This window comes from Heterodontus francisci, chromosome 11 (genome assembly GCF_036365525.1).
Source record: "Heterodontus francisci isolate sHetFra1 chromosome 11, sHetFra1.hap1, whole genome shotgun sequence".
Lineage (NCBI taxonomy): Eukaryota > Metazoa > Chordata > Chondrichthyes > Heterodontiformes > Heterodontidae > Heterodontus > Heterodontus francisci.
Genome location: NC_090381.1, coordinates 110,062,333 through 110,081,401, shown reverse-complemented (window position 1 = coordinate 110,081,401; position 19,069 = coordinate 110,062,333).

Genomic DNA, 19,069 nt, shown 5'->3' with positions numbered 1-19,069 from the left:
CTGCAATTGACTTAATTTCTGGATGCAAACACAATGACAGTTCAATGTGTAAAAGGACAGATCATTGTTCATCATACAAAGTTCGTAGAATGCTTTATTATTTACTTTGAAAATTTAAGCACAGCTATGTATGATTGTATTTGGTATCCATGTTCAATGTTTGCTATGTCATCTTGCTGCCTAAGTGGAAAAACAGAAGAGAAGCTGATCGCTCACTGAGAACTAGGTTTCAGGAACAAACAGCTTCCTCGTTTGGTCATCTGTTGCTGCACAGTACCCAGAATTAGTAAAATAAGCAATTAAAGTGTTGCTACGTTTTCTAACAAAATACAGTTGTGAAACTTTATTTTTCTGCTATGGCAGCAAAGAAAAAACGTACATGCCCTTTCTGGATTTGGAGAATGATTTATGATGTCATTGTGAAGCAACACATCCATTTCACTGTTATCTGTAAATAAATGCCACTTTATGTCGAATATTGCATATCGTTATAATTTTAGATTAGATTAGATTAGAGATACAGCACTGAAACAGGCCCTTCGGCCCACCGAGTCTGTGCCGACCATCAACCACCCATTTATACTAATCCTACACTAATCCCATATTCCTACCAAACATCCCCACCTGTCCCTATATTTCCCTACCACCTACCTATACTAGTGACAATTTATAATGGCCAATTTACCTACCAACCTGCAAGTCTTTTGGCTTGTGGGAGGAAACCGGAGCACCCGGAGGAAACCCACGCAGACACAGGGAGAACTTGCAAACTCCACACAGGCAGTACCCAGAATCGAACCCGGGTCCCTGGAGCTGTGAGGCTGCGGTGCTAACCACTGCACCACTGTGCTGCCCTTTACAGTGGAATTCTTAATTCTAACCAAATATATTCTATATTTTATCCCTTAACTGCATAATCCTGCTCCAGAGATACAACAGTTTATTTGATCAATATTACCACTCAAACCCACTTGTTTTTTTTCTCTTCCTTATCTTTCATGAATGCTTTGCAACCAGGCATATTAAGTTCCTTCTTTGAACTAGGTCTTGTTATTTCCACCACATCATATTCCCATGTGGGGCTTGTGCCTGTAGCTCACTAACGTTATTTTGTATTTCAGGTGCATTTCTCCACATGGACTCCTAAACCATCTTAGACTTCTTTGCATCTTCCCTATCTGAGCCATCATACGTGCGGGAATCACACATAGCGGCAATGCAGCAAAGCACAGCAGAACAGAGGAGTCTTTAAAAACAGTGAGGGAACTAATGGAAGCGGCAGAGCAAAAAAGCACAGCAAAAAGAGGAGCAGCGGTGAGAGGCGGGTATCTATCGCGAAGTGACGTCACAGATTAAGGAGTCACATGGGGCGAGTACCCGGTTCAGATGCTAACATTTATTGTAATTTAAGTAATTCTGCGATTCATTCTTGGGTTGTTAGCGTCGCTGGCAATGCCAGCATTTATTAGCCATCCTTAACTGCCCTTGAGAAAATGTTGGTGATTAACGATCTTGAACTGCTGCAGTCCACGTGGTATAGGTTGTTACAAGTGCTTCCTTTTTTTGCCTTTTTTTTGGAGGACTTGGGTTTCAACTCTGAAAAAGAAATTCCATAGATGCTGGAACTTTGTGCTTTTTAAAACGAAAAGGTCATCAGAAGGTCTTTTGGACTCAGCTTGTATAGAAACAGTTAAGAGAAAGATGTTTACAAAGTAGTGACTGGTCACGATTTATAGGAGTCAGGAGGCTTGACTGCTGAGATGTTTTTGGTTTCACGTTGGGCAGGCAGTTGGGATATGGACAATGTTTATTAAAAGACAGTTGGAGAAAACTTTCAAGGGTGCAGAACCCACCTCAGTTTGTTCAAGCTCATTGAAAAGTCTGCCAGTTTTCCATCTCATTGAGAATCTCTGAGAAGCAAGTGTAAGAAACAGGGTTAAACTGTTGCTGCATTTTTCCTGGAAAGCCTGCCCAAATTGATGTTCAACATTGCCAGACAAGAGCTATTCAAGGAAGATCCCGAGTGTCAGCCATCTACGTGTATTTGGGATGCCAAACCAAAAGAAAGGACATCTGACATATTTTTTTTCTTCATGAATTAGCACGTATCTAGTCAAAGTATTCTTATTTGTGCTTTTTTTTGGAACAGAGCTCTAAAGATTTTTTTTCACATAACTAGTAGGTGTATGTGTGGGTCTATGAGTGTGGGGGGCGAAGGTAAAAAAGGGAACTTTTGTATTTCAATCTATATGTTAATGTTTCGCTTCATCACTGTGTGTTGTTATAAAATATTCTGATAATTTTGTTGCTTGTTAAAGAAACCTGATTGGTGTATTTAATTATGGGATAAACGTAGAGTCCATCATTGACTATCAGTAACTGGGAAATGTTTTTCAATATATATATTGTGATCTGTCGAGAGGTGGAACTGGGAAAACAGTACACTCCTTCTGCCTCGGTCGTAACACATAATTGGGGCTTTTGGTGGGATAACCCAAAGCCGATAATATGCAATTGCAAGTGGGTTAACAATAATTGAAATGAACAAAAGAAACAAAACTGGTTTATTGTGCAGTAGATTAAAGTTTACTCGACTGGAATGTCTTTATCAGTTGCCGTGACATTTCTGGGGAAGGAGGATATATCCCTGATGATTTGGACAAACTTAACCAAGGTTAAAAGAAAGAATTTGGCAGAACTATTGGTGTTAGAGTAGAAAACAGGAGATAAGAAAGCAGACATCATTGAAGTAATAGCACAACATATGCAATTGGAAGGAAAAGATGGCAAACAAGAGGATATTGCAGTTGAATTAGCTAAAATTCAGTTACAGATGAGGTAGCTTGAACTTGACAAAGCAAAGTAGAAAGAATTAAAAATGGTAAAACATAACCTTCAACGGGAAAAATAATTGAAAAGAAATGAGCTTGAAAGAGAATTGACAATGGAGAAGCTTGTATTTGAAAGAAAGGAAAGGGGAAAAGAGAGAGCATTACAAAGAGAAAGAGAGGGAAGGGAATTCGAAGTTAAAAAGATGCAGCTAAGATAAAAGGGTGGTCTCTTGACTTCTGTGAAAGTTCTGGTGAGGAAAGATCTGGCTCTAGCCCATAACCCAGTGGAGAGCTGTTTACGTTTGTGCAAGCCCTCCCTAAATTTGAGGAAAGGAACGTAGAGGCATTTTTCATTTCTTTTGAAAAGATAGCCAAATAGATGAAGTGGCCAAAAGAAAGCTGAACACTGCTTATGCAAAGCAGGGTGATGGGCAAAGCTCCTGAAGTTTATGCCATGCTTTCTGAGAAGGCTTTTGCAGATTAAGAGATGGTAAAAAAAAGCTATTCTTGCTGCATATGAGTTGGGCCCGGAAGCTTACTGGCAGAAATTTGAGAACCTGTGAACGCAGTCTAGGAAGACTTATGTAGAATATAAGAAGGTAAAGCAAATTAATTTTGGATCATTGGATATGGGCACTAATCTTAGAGAACTAATTCTCCTGGAAGAATTTAAAAATTCCCTCCCTCCATTAGAACTCATGTAGAGAACCAGAAGGTTTAAACAGAAAGACAGACAGGGGAAATTGCTGATGATTACGAGCTTGCTTATAAGTCCACACCCTTTGTCCATCAGCCCCATAAACACGCGAAGGATAGAAGGTGTGAGAGTGAAATGAAGGCAAGTAGCCGGAGACAATAAGGAGCAGCTGGGAACATCCGGGTTCTCCTCCTCAGGCCAAAACAGAAGAAGCTGAGGGTTGAAATGAGGTCTGCAAGCCTAAGTCTTATCATTGTCATGAGGTGGGACGCCTTCGCGCAGAATGCTGGAAGTTGTGGGGTCATGCCATGTGACCTATTGAGGTACACAAAGCCAATGCAGAGAAAGGAGCCCTAACAAGCAACCCTTCCCTCAGTTTGAGGAATGGACGTAGAGGCACTTTTCATTCCCTTTGGAAAGATGAAGTGCCAAAGGAATGCTGTACACTGCTTATGCAAAGGAGCTTTGTGGGCAGAGCTCCTAACGTTATGCCATGCTTTCTGAGGAGGCTTCTGCACAACATGAAATGGCAAAAAAGGCTATTCTCGCTGTGTATGAGTTGGGCCCTGAAGCTTACTGGCAGAAATTTCAGGTTGTCACTCTGACTGCAGCTGTAAGGGCAAATAAAAAAACCACTGTGAGTGAAGGGGTCGTGAATAAGATACATGAGAGTTTTATGGAATACTTGTCAAAAGGAAAAATAACTCCTTATCTCTCAAGTGAGGCAGGTGAACCCATAGTTATACTTCGGGATACAGGAAACACCCAAATACTTTTGCTGGGGATAGGCATATTTTTTCCACCAGAGAGTGCACTGAATTCCAAGGTTTTAGTGAATGGTATTGGAGGATATTATATTCACGTACCTTTGTGTTGGGTGAACCTAGAGTGTGACTTAATATCTGGAACGATAACTTTAGGAGTTGCCCATAGTTTGCCAGTAGACGGGATTGTTATACTCCTGGGGAATGATTTGGCCAGAGCAAAGGTTGTCGATTCTCTAGTAATTGCAAAAAATCCAAGTGAGATTAAAGAGACAACAGTTGCAGTAAATGGTTCCAGGAATTTTTCCTTCATGTGTAGTGACCTGAGCAATGGCTAAACAAGTTCCATTGTTGGAGGTACAATTGGCACCACAGTCTGATAGTCGAATATCTGAAACTTTCTTTGGGGATTTGGATAATGAAAACTAATAAATAATTTGAATAATAAATAAGTAAGTAAATAATTTGGATAATAAAAAAGTTTAATATGTCTTCTCTGAGCAAGGCTCAATCAAGTGGCACAATCAAGTCTAACAGAAGTTGAGGCAAAGTAAGTTCTGGAAGGCTATTATATTGAAAATGGCATTCTGATGAGGAACTGGTGATCTCCTCGCAGATCTGCAGATGAAGAATGAACCAGATAGTGGTACCGCCCAAGTATCACTGGGACATATGAAGGATAGTGCATGAAATTCCTCTAGTAGGACATGTGGAGAGCAGAAGACCAATCACGTATCGGTCAACATTTTCATGTCCAGGTCTTTCCAAGGACGTGGTGCAGTTTTGTAAAACGTGACATATGCACCAGATTGTGGGAAAACTACAAACTGCCAGAAAACTGGCATCTCTAATTGCCATACCAGCTTTTGAGAAACGATTTAGTACAGTGTTGGTATGAATATCCCCATTATTGGGGTAAAGGGCTATAATTTCTTTTGCTTGCCACTCGGGATTCAACTAATGAATCCACCAGTTTTAGGCCTTTTGAATTAGATCATGGGCATGAGAAAAGAGGCTCTCTAAAGCTAACTGAAGAAAGCTTTTGGGAACAGAACGATGAATCACCTGTGCTAAATTATGTATCAGTGTTCTGGGAACGACTCAAGAGAGCTTGCAAAGTGGCTCAAAGCTTCCCAAACAACCATGAAGAAATGGGCAGGCAAGCATGCCAAGACCTAAACATTTCAACCAGAGGATGAGGTGTTAGTATTACTGCCTTTACAGGGTGAACCACTGAAAGCATAGATCAATAGTAGATATAAAGTGGTCAAGTGAGTTAAAGTAAATTATTTGATTTACAACCAAGATCGCTGGAAAGACAAGCAGCTGTTTCATATCAATATGTTCGAACAATATCATTGCCGGCGTAAGGATAAGCAAGACAGTTATTTCAAGTAGTAGGGACAGTGAAGGAGGAAAGGGATAGTGAGGGTAAGGTAGAAGGGGTTCTAAACAATTCCCAAATCGAACCTCCTGCTACCGGTTAGTTGATACTGAATTGTTAGGGAGATTGGACTCTATGCTTTCATATTTGGATGCAGAACAATGAGAAGACCTAACAAGGCGACTCATTACATTTAAAAAGGTTGGAGGGACAAGCCAGGATGTGCAACGTTCGTCACACATGATGTGAATGTAGAGGAGTCATTTCCTGTAAAACAGCATCCTTTTTACTTAAGTCCAGATAAACGGACCCAGGTAAAAGCAGAAATCCAATCCGTGTTAGAAACCCACTTAATTCCCAGTCAAAGCATCAGCGTCCAAACCTGATGGTTCAACTAAACTCTGCATAGACTATAGAAAGGTTAACACAGTAACAAAGACAAATTCCTACCCAATTCCTCACTTGGAAGACTATTGACAGAGTGGCCATGCCACGTGTCTTACAAAAATAGATTTCTTAAAGGCATACTGGCAAATTCCTTTACCACCCCGAGCTAAAGATATATCGGCCTTTGTCACACCAGACGATATTTTCCAAAGCCGACTGATGCCATTCGGGCACAAAAGTGCCCCAGCAACGTTTCATGATTAATGAAGCAAGTGGTAGCCAGTGTTCCTAACCTTTTGGTTTACCATGATGATGTGCTGATATACAGTGACACTTGGAAGGACCACTTGGAACAACTAGAAGCTCTGTTTAGAAAATTACAATTGGCTGATTTAGTGATAAACCTTGTCAAAAGTGAATTTGCAAGGCGAGGGTAACGTACCTCTGGCATATAGTATGGCAAGGACAGTGTTGCCAAGAACAGCAAAAGTGCAAGAATTGGTGGAATACCCTATCCCTAAAACTAAGCAAGAGATCATGAGGCTTTTGGGGATGTGGGGTTTCTATCGCAAGTTTGTACCATATTTTAGTACCATAGCTGCTCCACTGCAACAAACAAAATAAGATAATGCAGTCAGGGGACTGCCAAGCATCTTTGAAGGGGATGAAAGCCATTTTGATTAATTAACCAGTGTTGGCTGCTTTAAATTTCACTAAGCCCTTCAAGGTAGCAATTGATGTTAGTGACCTGCAGGTCGGTGTAGTCCTGTTACAAGACGATGAATCAGGTACAGAAAGGCCAGTGGGATATTTTTTCAAAAAGCTAAATCGACACCAAAAAGACATTCAACGGTGGAAAAATAAACCCTCGGTTTATTGTTGGCTCTTAAGCATTCTGAAGTCTGCCACGAATACAGAGAGACCCTGGTATATACCAATCATAACTCCGCCTCCTCCCAGCACCCCACCCCCCAACCACCGCCACCAACCACCACCACCACCGCCCCGCCCCACCCCCCTCCGCACCCCCCTCCCCCCACCAAGCTTTTGTGAAAAAAATTAAAAACCAGAATAGCAGATTATTCTGACGGAGTTTACTATTGCAACCTTATCACTTAAAGAGTATTCACATTGTGGGCAAAAGTAATGTAATTGCAGATGCTTTATCTAGAATCCAGCCTTCCTTTGAGTTAACTGAGTGCAAAGATGGTACAAAGCAGAACTGTATTAGCTGTCAGTAAAGAGTGAATGAGAATTCACGTGTAAATCTGTATTAAAGTTTTTCACCTTCTGTTCTTTCATACCTTGTAATGAAACGCATTTACAAATAGCATTTCATTCCTTCAAGGGTGGAGGTGATTTGGGTGCTTCCATTTTTTTTTCTTTTCCTTGGAGGACTTGGGTTTTCAAACTGAAAAAAAATTCCATAGATTCTGAAACTTTGTGTGTTTTTTTTAAGGTAAGGTAGTCAGGAGGTATTTTGGACTGAGCTTGTAAATAAACTTATTGGAAGGCACTTGTTTTCAAATAAATACCCAGCAGGGGCTATTTAGACGACGGAAATTTTTTACAAAGCAGTGACATGTTAAGACTTTTCGGGGTCAGGGGGCTTGACTCCTGGATAGGCAGTTGTGATATGGACAATGGTTTGAAAAAGGCAGTTGTAGAAAAATTGCCGAGGGAGCAAACCCCACCTCAGCTTTATCCAACACTTTGAAAAGCCTGCCAGTTTTCCATCTCTTTCAGAACCTCTGAGAAGCAAGTGTAAGAAACAGACTGAAACGCTTGCTGCAGTTATTTTCCCAGAAAGCCTGCCCAAACTGATCTTCAACGTCGCCAGACAAGAACTGTTCTAGGAGGATCCCACTGACAGCTATCTACGCATATTTAGGATGCCAAATCAAAACAAAGAACATCGGACCTCTTTCCATATCGTCCCTTTTATCTTCAAGAATTAGCAAGTATCTGGTCAAAGTATTCTTTTCGTCTGTTTTTCGTAACAGACCTCTAAAGAATAAATCTGGTTATTTTTTCAGTTGGATAGACTTTAAGTGATAAGGTCGCAACAGGAAAGCAAATCAGAATAATCTGGTACTCTGGTTTTTGATTTTTTTCAGTGTGTGTTTGTGTGTGTGTGTCTGTGTTTTTGTGGGACTAATGGAAAAAGGGAACTTTTATATTTCAATCTGGGTGTTAATACCTTGCTTCATTACTGGAACTGTCTTGTTTTATAATGAACTGATAATTTTGTTGTTTATTAAAGAAACCTGGTTGGTATATTTTACTCTGGAATAAAAATGGAATCTATCATTAACTGTTCCAGTAACTGGGAACATTTGTAAATATATGTTGTGATCTGTAGAGCAGTGAAACTGGAAAAACAGTACATTCCTCGAGCCTCGGTCATAACAATGTATATCCACAGTGCTTTATTTCTGTAGTGGTTTGATGAAACTGAGTGTCTTGCTATCATTAATTCAAATATTATCTATAAAGTAAGACTAGACAATTAAATAATTTTTAAAAAGCTAAAGCCAATGTATTTTTCTCTTATTTTAGGTAATTTGTCATATAGTTACAATCAGTGTTCAATTAATTAATCAAATCTAGGGATAATGTCAAAATTAAATCACGGAATAACTACATTAAAGGGTTCTGAATGTTTCAGCAAACCAAAATCTGATGTATATAGATAATAAGAGTTCCATAAAACATTTGTTAACCTGCCTATGAAATAATGATGTCAGCACAAGGGAAGCAGCTGTTTGGTGAGTAGCTGGTGAATATTTATGTACTGAGGACTAAAGATTACTTTGGTTAACTAAGTTAATAGTCCAACACATTGAAGTATGGCAGGACACTTCCTCATTTGCATGAAATGTCATCAGCTGGAGTGAGGCTGGGAGTTTCATGGATAGCATGTTTCTAGATGTGGTCACGCCACAGCTTACGAGTTTGCAGGCAGATAGGGAATTTGTGACCACTAGGTAGTCAAAAAGGACCAGGTATATAGTGCAGGAGTCCCCAAGGGGCAACACACTCTCCAATTGCTAGTCAGTTCCGAATACTTGTGAAAGTGATAGTTCCTCGAGGCAATTGCAGCCACATCCAAGCCAATGATACTGCAGCTGGCTCAACCATACATGGAGACAGGAGGAATTTTGGGAAATCAATAATGATAGGGGATTCTATCATTAGAGGAACAGTTTTTCATTACTCTGGCCGCAGACATGAATCCAAGATTGTATGTTGCTTCCTTGATACCAGAGTCAAGGATGTCACTGAGCATCTGCAGAACACCCTGAGGGGAAAGGAGATAAGCTGCAGGTTGTGATGAATATCAGTGTCGACAACATAGGTAGAAAAAGGGTTGAAGTCCGACAAGTAGATGTTGGGGACATAGAAAATATATTAAGAAGTAGGACATCAATGGTAGTAATCTTCAGATTAATTCTGGTACCATACACTGATGATTCTCCCATTGCTTCAATAGATGAAGGAGGCTAGTTGTTTGCCGAGGTTGGTGCTGTCTCCTATGTGATGTAACTCCACATCTTGATTTGCAGAACTGTTTGCAAATATTACATATGAAGTCACTGTTGGGGGAGTTAGTCAAGACACTGGCTTTGTGGTAAGCTCACTTGTCCTGTAGGAACCTGACTGTGTTCTCCTCAAATAATGAGATTGTGTAATGACAGACACTTGCCAATTTGGATCTATCCATTGTTGTTTTTTCCCATTAGTGGGGTCCCATTTACAGATACTGAGATTGGCATTCAGAATGTCTTGCTATCTCAGTTTGGAACATCCACTGGTGCGGGTTCCCGTGCTCAGCTGGCTGCAGAATACTGCCTTTGGTATGCAGGAATCCTCCATGTAAACCACAACGCTGACCCAGCAAAGGTGACTTCAGATAAAAATGCTCTTGATACTTGGTATGCAGCATCTTGCAAGAGCTTCAGTGTTAGGTATTTGTCCTGCCACTTGATGTTGAAGATAGATCTTAAGCAGCGAAGGTGAAATGTATCTAGTTGCTTTGTGTAATGCTGGTAGGTTGTCCATGCCTCACAGCCATATAGAAGTGATGTGAGCACCACCGCCTGGTGGACTTAGATCTTTGTTTTGAAACAGACTCCATTCTCTTACAAAAGCCTTTCAGTAAATCTGCCAAATGTTGAGCTTGCTTTTGTCAGGCCATAGCCTATTTCAGTAGCCAACATGGTGTTGCTGGAGAGGATACTCCCAAGATCGTAGAAGGTCTGAATTGAGTTGAGGGGTGTATTGTTGATTGTGACTTTGGTGTCTTAGAGTTTTTGCCCAAGGGCAGGTTGATACAAGATCTCTGTCTTTTTTGACGTATTGGGCTGAAATTTACAGCCACCAACCACCACCCCACATCCCCGCCCCACCCCACCTCCCCCCAACATCGGAGTTCATAGCGGGGTGGGCTCAGAAATTATCTTTGGGAGAGACCCGCCACATGTTACTGGCAACATCAAGGCCTCGTGTCAGCCCTTCATTCCAATATGCCAATCTATTAAAATTAAGGAACAATGAATTACCTTCGAGCACTGTCCATCCCGCTCCAATATTATAGCTGTTGGCCAGTATTCCCACACCGTCCCATCTTCGTCCAGAGATCCAATGCTGGACATCAGTGGGGAGGAGGGATGATGTAAGTGTTGCAATATGGGAGAGGGGAGAGCGAAAAAAACTTAACTGATTGGTCGAGGGGTGATGGAAAGGAGTAAATGTAAACATTTCGGAAGGTGGCGCGAGGGGTGGGGGGGGCGGGGTGCGGGGGGCGGGAGTAATGTTAGATAATCAAGTTGCTTTGGTGGGTGAGAGGGTAAAAAAGCTATGCAAGTATATTTAAGGGGATGTGAGAGGGGCTGGAAATTTTTTTCCAATTATTTTTAATAGTCCACAATGCACTGTTTCTTTAAAAAATTGCAACTATCAGTAAGGACGATAAGTCCTTTAAAAATGGCGCTGGCTCCTGCACAGTGGCACCAGACGCAATTGCTGGGACAAAAGCCGCATATGCTGACCCGCATCTTACAATCATAGAAATTCTAAGGCACAGAAAGAGGCCTCTTAGTCCATCGTGTCTGCCTGGCTGAAAAATGATCCACCTTTTCTAATCCCATCTTCCAGCATTTGGTCTAAAACCCTGTAGTTTATGACACCTGAGTTGCATATCCAGACTCCTTTTGAATCAGTTGAGGGTCTCTGCCTCAATTACCCTTTCAGGCAGTGAGTTCCAGACCCACACCATCCTCTAGGTGATAAGGTTTTTCTTCATCTCCCCTCTAATTCTTCTACCAATCATTTTAAATCTATGGCCCCTCATCACTGACCTCTCTGCTAATATGAATAGACCCTTCACTCTATCCAGGCCCCTCACAATTTTGTACATTTCAATCACATCCCCTCAGCCTTCTCCCTTCAAAGGAGAGCAACCCCAGCCGATACAATCTTTCCTCACAGCTGCATTTTTTCCAGTCCCGGCAACAACCTTATAAATCTCCTCTGTACCCTCTCCAGTGCAATTACATCCTTTCTGTAATGAGGTGACCAGAACTGCATACAGTACTCAAGTTGTGGCCTAATCAATGAGTTCTGCAGTTCCAGCATAATCTCCCTGCTCTCGTATTCTATACCTCGGCTAATAAAGGAAAGGATTCCATATGCCTTTTTAACCACCTTATCGACCTGTGCTGCTCCTTCAGGGATCTGTGGACCTTCACTCCAAGGTCCTTTACTTCCTCTACACTTCTCAGTATTTTGCCTATTTATCATGTATTTCTTTGCTTTGTTTGACCTCCCAAATGCATCATATCACAATTCTCCAAGTTGAATTGCATTAGCTGCTTTGCTGCCCATCAGATCAGACAACAATGAACAAAGAACAGCACAGCACAGGAAGAGGCCATCCGGCCCTCCAAGCCTGCGCCAATCTTGATGCCTGCCTAAACTAACACCTTCTGCACTTCCGGGGTCCATATCCCTCTATTCCCTTCCTATTCCTATATTTGGCAAGATGTCTCTTAAACGTCGCTATCGTATCTGCTTCCACCACCTCCCCTGGCAGCAAGTTCCAGGCACTCACCACCCTCTGTGTAAAAAACTTGCCTCGCACATCCGCTCTAAACTTTGCCCCTCGCAGTGGTTAGCACCACAGCCTCACAGCTCCAGTGACCCGGGATCAATTCTGGGTGCTGCCTGTGTGGAGTTTGCAAGTTCTCCCTGTGTTTGTGTGGGTATCCTCCGGGTGCTCCAGTTTCCTCCCACATGCCAAAGACTTGCAGGTTGATAGGTAAATTGGCGATTAGCAATTGCCGCGAGTGCAGTCAGGTGGTAGGGAAATATAGGGACTGGTGGGGATGTGGTAGGAATATGGGATTAGTGTAGCATTAGTATAAATGGGTGGTTGATGGTCAGCACAGACTCGGTGGGCTGAAGGGCCTGTTTCAGTGCTGTATCTCTAAAGTAAAACTAAACTAAAACTATGTCCCCTAGTAACTGACTCTTTCACCCTGGGAAAAAGCTTCTGACTATCCATTTTGTCCATGCCGCTCATAACTTTGTAAACCTCTATCATGTCGCCCCTCCACCTCCGTCGTTCCAGTGAAAACAATCCGAGTATTTCCAACCTCTCCTCATAGCTAATGCCCTCCAGACCAGGCAACATCCTGATAAACCTCCGCTGTACCCTCTCCAAAGCCTCCGCGTCCTTCTGGTAGTGTGGCGACCAGAATTGTACGCAATATTCTAAGTGTGGCCTAACTAAGGTTCTGTACAGCTGCAACATGACTTGCCAATTTTTATACTCTATGCCCCGACCGATGAAGGCAAGCATGCCGTATGCCTTCTTGACTACCTTATCCACCTGCGTTGCCACTTTCAGTGACCTGTGGACCTATACGCCCAGATCTCTCTGCCTGTCAATACTCCTCAGGGTTCTGCCATTTACTGTATACCTCTCACCTGCATTAAACCTTCCAAATTGCATTACCTCACATTTGTCCAGATTAAACTCCATCTGCCATTTCTCCGCCCAAGTCTCCAACCGATCTATATACTGCTGTATCCTCTGACAATCCTCATCACTATCCGCAACTCCACCAACCTTTATGTCATCTGCAAACTTACTAATCAGACCTGCTACATTTTCCTCCAAATCATTTATATATACTACAAACAGCAAAGGTCCCAGCACTGATCCCTGTGGAACACCACTATTCACATCCCTCCATTCAGAAAAACACCCATCCACTGTTACCCTCTGTCTTCTGTGACTGAGCCAGTTCTGTATCCATCTTGCCAGCTCACCTCTGATCCCGTGTGACTTCACCTTTTGCACCAGTCTGCCATGCGGGACCTTGTCAAAGGCTTTACTAAAGTCCAAAAAGACAACATCCACCGCCCTTCCTTCATCAATCATCTTTGTCACTTCCTCAAAAAACTCAATCAAATTAGTAAGACACGACCTCCCCTTCACAAAACCATGCTGTCTCTCGCTAATAAGTTCGTTTGTTTCCTAATGGGAGTAAATCCTGTCCCGAAGAATCATCTCTAATAGTTTCCCTACCACTAACGTAAGGCTCACCGGCCTATAATTTCCTGGATTATCCTTGCTACCCTTCTGAAACAAAGGAACAACATTGGCTATTCTCCAGTCCTCTGGGACCTCACCTGTAGCCAATGAGGATGCAAAGATTTCTGTCAAGGCCCCAGCAATTTCTTCCCTTGCCTCCCTCAGTATTCTAGGGTAGATCCCATCAGGCCCTGGGGACTTCTCAACCTTCATGCTTTGCAAGACACCCAACCTCTCCTCCTTTTTGATAATGAGATGACTGAGACTATCTGCACTCCCTTCCCTAGGCTCATCATCCACCAAGTCCTTCTCCTTGGTGAATACGGAAGCAAAGTACTCATTTAGCACCTCACCCATTTCCTCTGACTCCTCGCATAGATTCCCATCTCTGTCCTTGAGTGGGCCAACCCTTTCCTTAGCTACTCTCTTGCTCTTTATGTATAAAAAGCCTTGGGATTTTCCTTAATCCTGTTTGCCAATGTCTTTTCATGACCCCTTTTAGCCCTCCTAACTCCTTGCGTAAGTTCCTTCCTACTGTCTTTATATTCCTCAAATGCCTCATCTGTTCCTAGCCTTCCAGCCCTTACAAATGCTTCCTTTTTCTTTTTGGCTCGGCTCACAATATCCCGTGTGACCCAAGCTTCCCGAAATTTGCCAAACTTGTCTTTCTTCCTCACAGGAACATGCTGGTCGTGGATTCTAATCAGCTGACGTTTGAAAGACTCCCACATGTCAGATGTTGATTTACCCTCAAACAGCCGTCCCCAATCTAAATTCTTCAGTTCCTGCCTAATATTGTTATAATTAGCCTTCCCCCAGTTTAGCACCTTCACCCGAGGACTACTCTTATCCTTATCCACAAGTACCTTAAAACTTATGGAATTATGGTCACTGCTCCCGAAATGCTCCCCCACTGAAATGTCGACCACCTGGCCGGGCTCATTCCCCAATACCAGGTCCAGAATGGCCCCATCCCTAGTTGGACTATCTACATACAGTTTGAAGAAGCCCTCCTGGGTGCAGCGTATAGTTATCCTCCTCGCTATCTACCACACAGCCAATCTTTGTGTCGTCCGCAAACCTCTTGATCATTTCCTCTACATTTGCATCCAAATCGTTAACATACACCACAAAAAGTAGGAAGCCCAGTACTAAGCCCTGCGGAACGCCACTGGAAACAGCCCTCCAGTCGCTAAAACAGCCATGAACAATTATCCTTTGTTTCCTGCCACTGAGCCAATTTTCTATCCACGTTGCTGCATTTCCCTGGTTCCCATTGGCTTTTTTTTCAAGCAGTTTGCCATGTGGGACCTTGTCAAAAGCCTTATTAAAATCCAATAGATCACATCAACTGCACTACCCTCATCTCTCTTCCTTATTTATTCTTCAGAGAACGTTCAATTAAGTTGGTCAAACAAGATCTTCCCTCAACAAACCCATGTTGACTATCCCTGATTAAGCTGTGCCTTTCTAAGTGACGGTTTATCCGATCTCTTCGAATAGATTCCAATAATTTTCCCACTACTGAGGTTATACTGACTGGCCTGTAATTATTTGATCCATCCTTCGCTCCTATTTTAAGCAGAGCTGCAACTTTAGCAAATCTTCAATCCTCTGCAACACACCTGTACCCAGCGCGGACTAGAAAATCAAGATCGGTGATGAGCTAGCAAAATTTAGCCCACTGTAATGCCAAAGCATGCTGAAGCTTCGGCAAAGGAGTCAACAGGATGTCTGCCAAATTGTGTGCTATGAGAGCAAAAAGAGCTCACTTAGTAGATGTTCTTTGGTCATTGTGTGAGACTTGAACCTTTGCAGATTGAAGAGGTTGTTGCCTGTCCTAAACTGAATGTGCACTCCTATGTAGAAACCATATAGAGAGCATGGCTGAATGTAAACGGCAAACAGAACTGCAAATATTACACAGCCCTGTTTGGTACCATTAGCTACCAAAAATGGAATCTTAAACAGCACCATTCTGCATTCCACTGGCCATGTGTCAGCATGAAATCAGCGGATGACCTGATTATCTTTTCAGAGCAGTCATAGTTTGTACTGCAGCTTCCATATGCTTTCATGGTTTACTGTGTCAAAGGTCTTGGTCAGGTCAACAAACACCATTTAGAGGTCTTGGTTCTGTTCATGGTTTTTTTTCTTCAAATTGATGTGCTGCAAAGATCATGTGGATCATTCTTCATCCAGCTTGAAAGCCATACTGTGATTCTGTAAGATGAGTGACAATCCTGTTGGGAGTAGATCTTGCAAGAAATTTTTCCACTATGTAGTGAAGTTAAATACCATGATGATTGCCATAAATGGACTTGCTACCCCTCGGTTTGTATACAGGAGTTATGGAAGATTCCTCATAATCATGGGACACAATGCATTGGTTCCAGATTAAGCAGAAGTGTTGGGGAACACAGGGCTTAGTGAGAGAGAGGAACTGAAAGAAATCAGTATTAGTAGAGAAATTGTGTTGGAGAAATTGATGGGATTGAAGGTCGATAAATCCCCAGGGCCTGATGATATGCATCCCAGAGTACTTAAGGAAGTTGCCCTGGAAATACTGGATGCATTGGTCGTCATCTTCCAATATCCTATATACTCTGGAACAGCTCCTACAGATAGGAGGGTAGCTAATGTAACCCCACTATATAAAAAGGGAGGGAGAGAGAAGCAGGGAATTATCGACCAGTCAGCCTGACATCAGTAGTGGGGAAAATTCTAGAGTCCATTATCAAAGATTTTATAGCAGAGCAGTGGTAGAATTGGATAGAGTCAGCATGGGTTTACGAATGGAAATCATGCTTGACAAATCTACTAGAATTCTTCGAGGATGTATCTAGTTGAATTGATGAGGGGGAGCCAGTGGATGTGGCTTATTTGGACTTTCAGAAGGCTTTTGACAAAGTCCCACAGAAGAGATTAGCATGTAAAATTAAAGCGCATGAGATTTGAGGTAGTGCATTGTGATGGATAGAAAATTAGTTGGCGGACAGGTAACAAAGAGTCGGGATAAATGGGTCTTTTTCCGAATGGCATGCAGTGACTAGTGGGGTACCGCAGGGATCGGTGCTGGGACCCCAGCTATTCACAATATAGATTCATGATTTCGATGAGGGAACTAAATACAATATCTCCAAATTTGCAGATGACACAAAACTGGGTGGGAGGCTGAGTTGTGAGGAGGATGCTGAGAGGCTTCAGGGTGATTTGGACGTGTTGAGTGAGTGAGCTAATGCATGGCAGATGCAGTATGATGTAGATAAATGTGCGGTTATCCACTTTGGTAGCAAAAACAGGAAGGTAGATTATTATCTGAACGGCTATAAACTGAGAGAGGGGAATATAAAACGAGACCTGGGTGTTCTCGTGCACCAGTCGCTGAAGGTAAGCATGCAGGTGCAACTGGTGGTAAAAGAGGCAAATGGTATGTTGGCCTGCATAGCGAGAGGATTTAAGTACAGAAGCAGGGATGTCTTTCTACTATTATACAGGGCCTTCATGAGGCCGCGCCTGGAATATTGTGTGCAGTTTTGGTCTCCTTATCTGAGGAAGGATGTTCTTGCTATAGAGGGAGTGCAGTGAAGGTTTTACCAGACTGATTCCTGGGATGGTGGGACTGACATATGAGGAGAGATTGAGTCGGTTAGGATCATATTCGCTGGAGTTCAGAGGAGTGAGAGCGGGTCTCATAGAAACCTATAAAATTCGAACAGGACTTGACAGGGTAGATGCAGGAATAATGTGTCCGATGGTGGGGGAGTCCAGAACCAGGAGTCATAGTCTAAGGATACGGAGTAAAATTTTAGGACTGAGGAGAAATTTCTTCACCCAGAGAGTGCTGAGCCTGTGGAACTCGTTACCACAGAAAGCAGTTGAGGTCAAAACATTGTATGTTTTCAAAAAGGAGTTAGATATAGCTCTTGGCTCTAAAGGGATCAAAGGGTATTTGGGCGAAAGCCGGAACAGGCTATTGAGTTGGATGATCAGCCATGATCATAATGAATGTTGGAGCAGGCTCAAAGGGTCAAATGGCCTACTCCTGCTCCTATTTTCGATGTTTCTATGTCTATAATTCTAAGCTAGTGAGTTTCCTAACCATTCCAGAACTCTTTCATGCTTGAATACTTCAAGTGGGATGCCATTGGCTCCTGGAGACTTGCCCAGAAACATTTGCTTATGTCCTTGGTGATTGGCTTCGGATAGATCGAGGGCAAGCTCATCTAGAAATTGATGCTGCAGACGGAATTCAATGGAATCAGTGCACACAGTGGATTCTTGATTCAGGAGATTGTTGAAATTTTCTGCCTAACGAGAGAAGATCGGTAGCAGTTGATTGCCATCTGCTGAGCGGGAGGTTAATGTACTGTTGGTTTTGAGGCCGTAGAAAAATTAGAGACTTTCATTGAGAACGTTCCTACTTTGAAAACCTTCTGTGCACACAAGGGTATTGCTGAAAAGTGGCAAACAGAACTGAAGTCATTATGCAGCCTTATTTGGTGCCATTGGTGACGGGAAGACATCTGATAAGGCAGGGATTGCGGTCCATAACAGAACCAGCAACATAGGTAGAAAGAGGAATGGGGTCCTGTGGGCAGATTTTATGGATCTTGGAAAGAAGCAGGACTTTGAAGGTAGTAATCTCCAGATTACTCCCGGTACCTCACACTGAGGAAGATGGATTTTGCCGTCACTTTGATGGATAAGCAAGGAATCCGGTTGTTCACCGTCTAGGTTGGTGTCCATAGTTAGTGCAGGATTTCCCTGAGTGCATCTCGCTGTCCAACCGATATTTAGTTCTGAATACTTGTGAAAGCAATGGTTCCTCTAGTGAGTGCAGCCAGAGCCAAGTCCATAGTACCATGGCTGGCTCAGCTGTACATGGGGCAGGAGGAGGCTTGGGAAAGCAGCAGTGAAAGGGGATTCTATATTTAGAGGAACAGTCTTGCCTTTCTGTGGCCACAGACGTGAATCCATTAAATTATGTTTCCTCTCTGGCTACAAGGTCAAGGATGCCACTGAATAGCTGCAGAACACTCTGAGAGGGAGGGTGACCAGACAGTGCATGTGGTCCGTATTGGTACAATTGGCTTAGGTTGAAACAGCTTGAGGCCCTGCAGACAGATTTTAGGGAGCTCAGAAAGAGATTAAGAAGCAGGGCCTCGAAGGTAATAATTTCCAGATTACTCCCTGTGCCACACATTTGTGAGTATGGAAACAGAATGATACAGCAGATGAATCTGTGGCTGGAGAGTTGGTGCAAGAGAGAGCGCTTCAGATTCCAGTGATACTGGGACTGGTCTGGGGGAGGTAGGAACTGCAGATGCCAGATGGGTTATACCTAATCAAAACTAGGACCAATGTACTTGCAGGGTGGTTTGCTAGATTTATTGGGGAGCATTA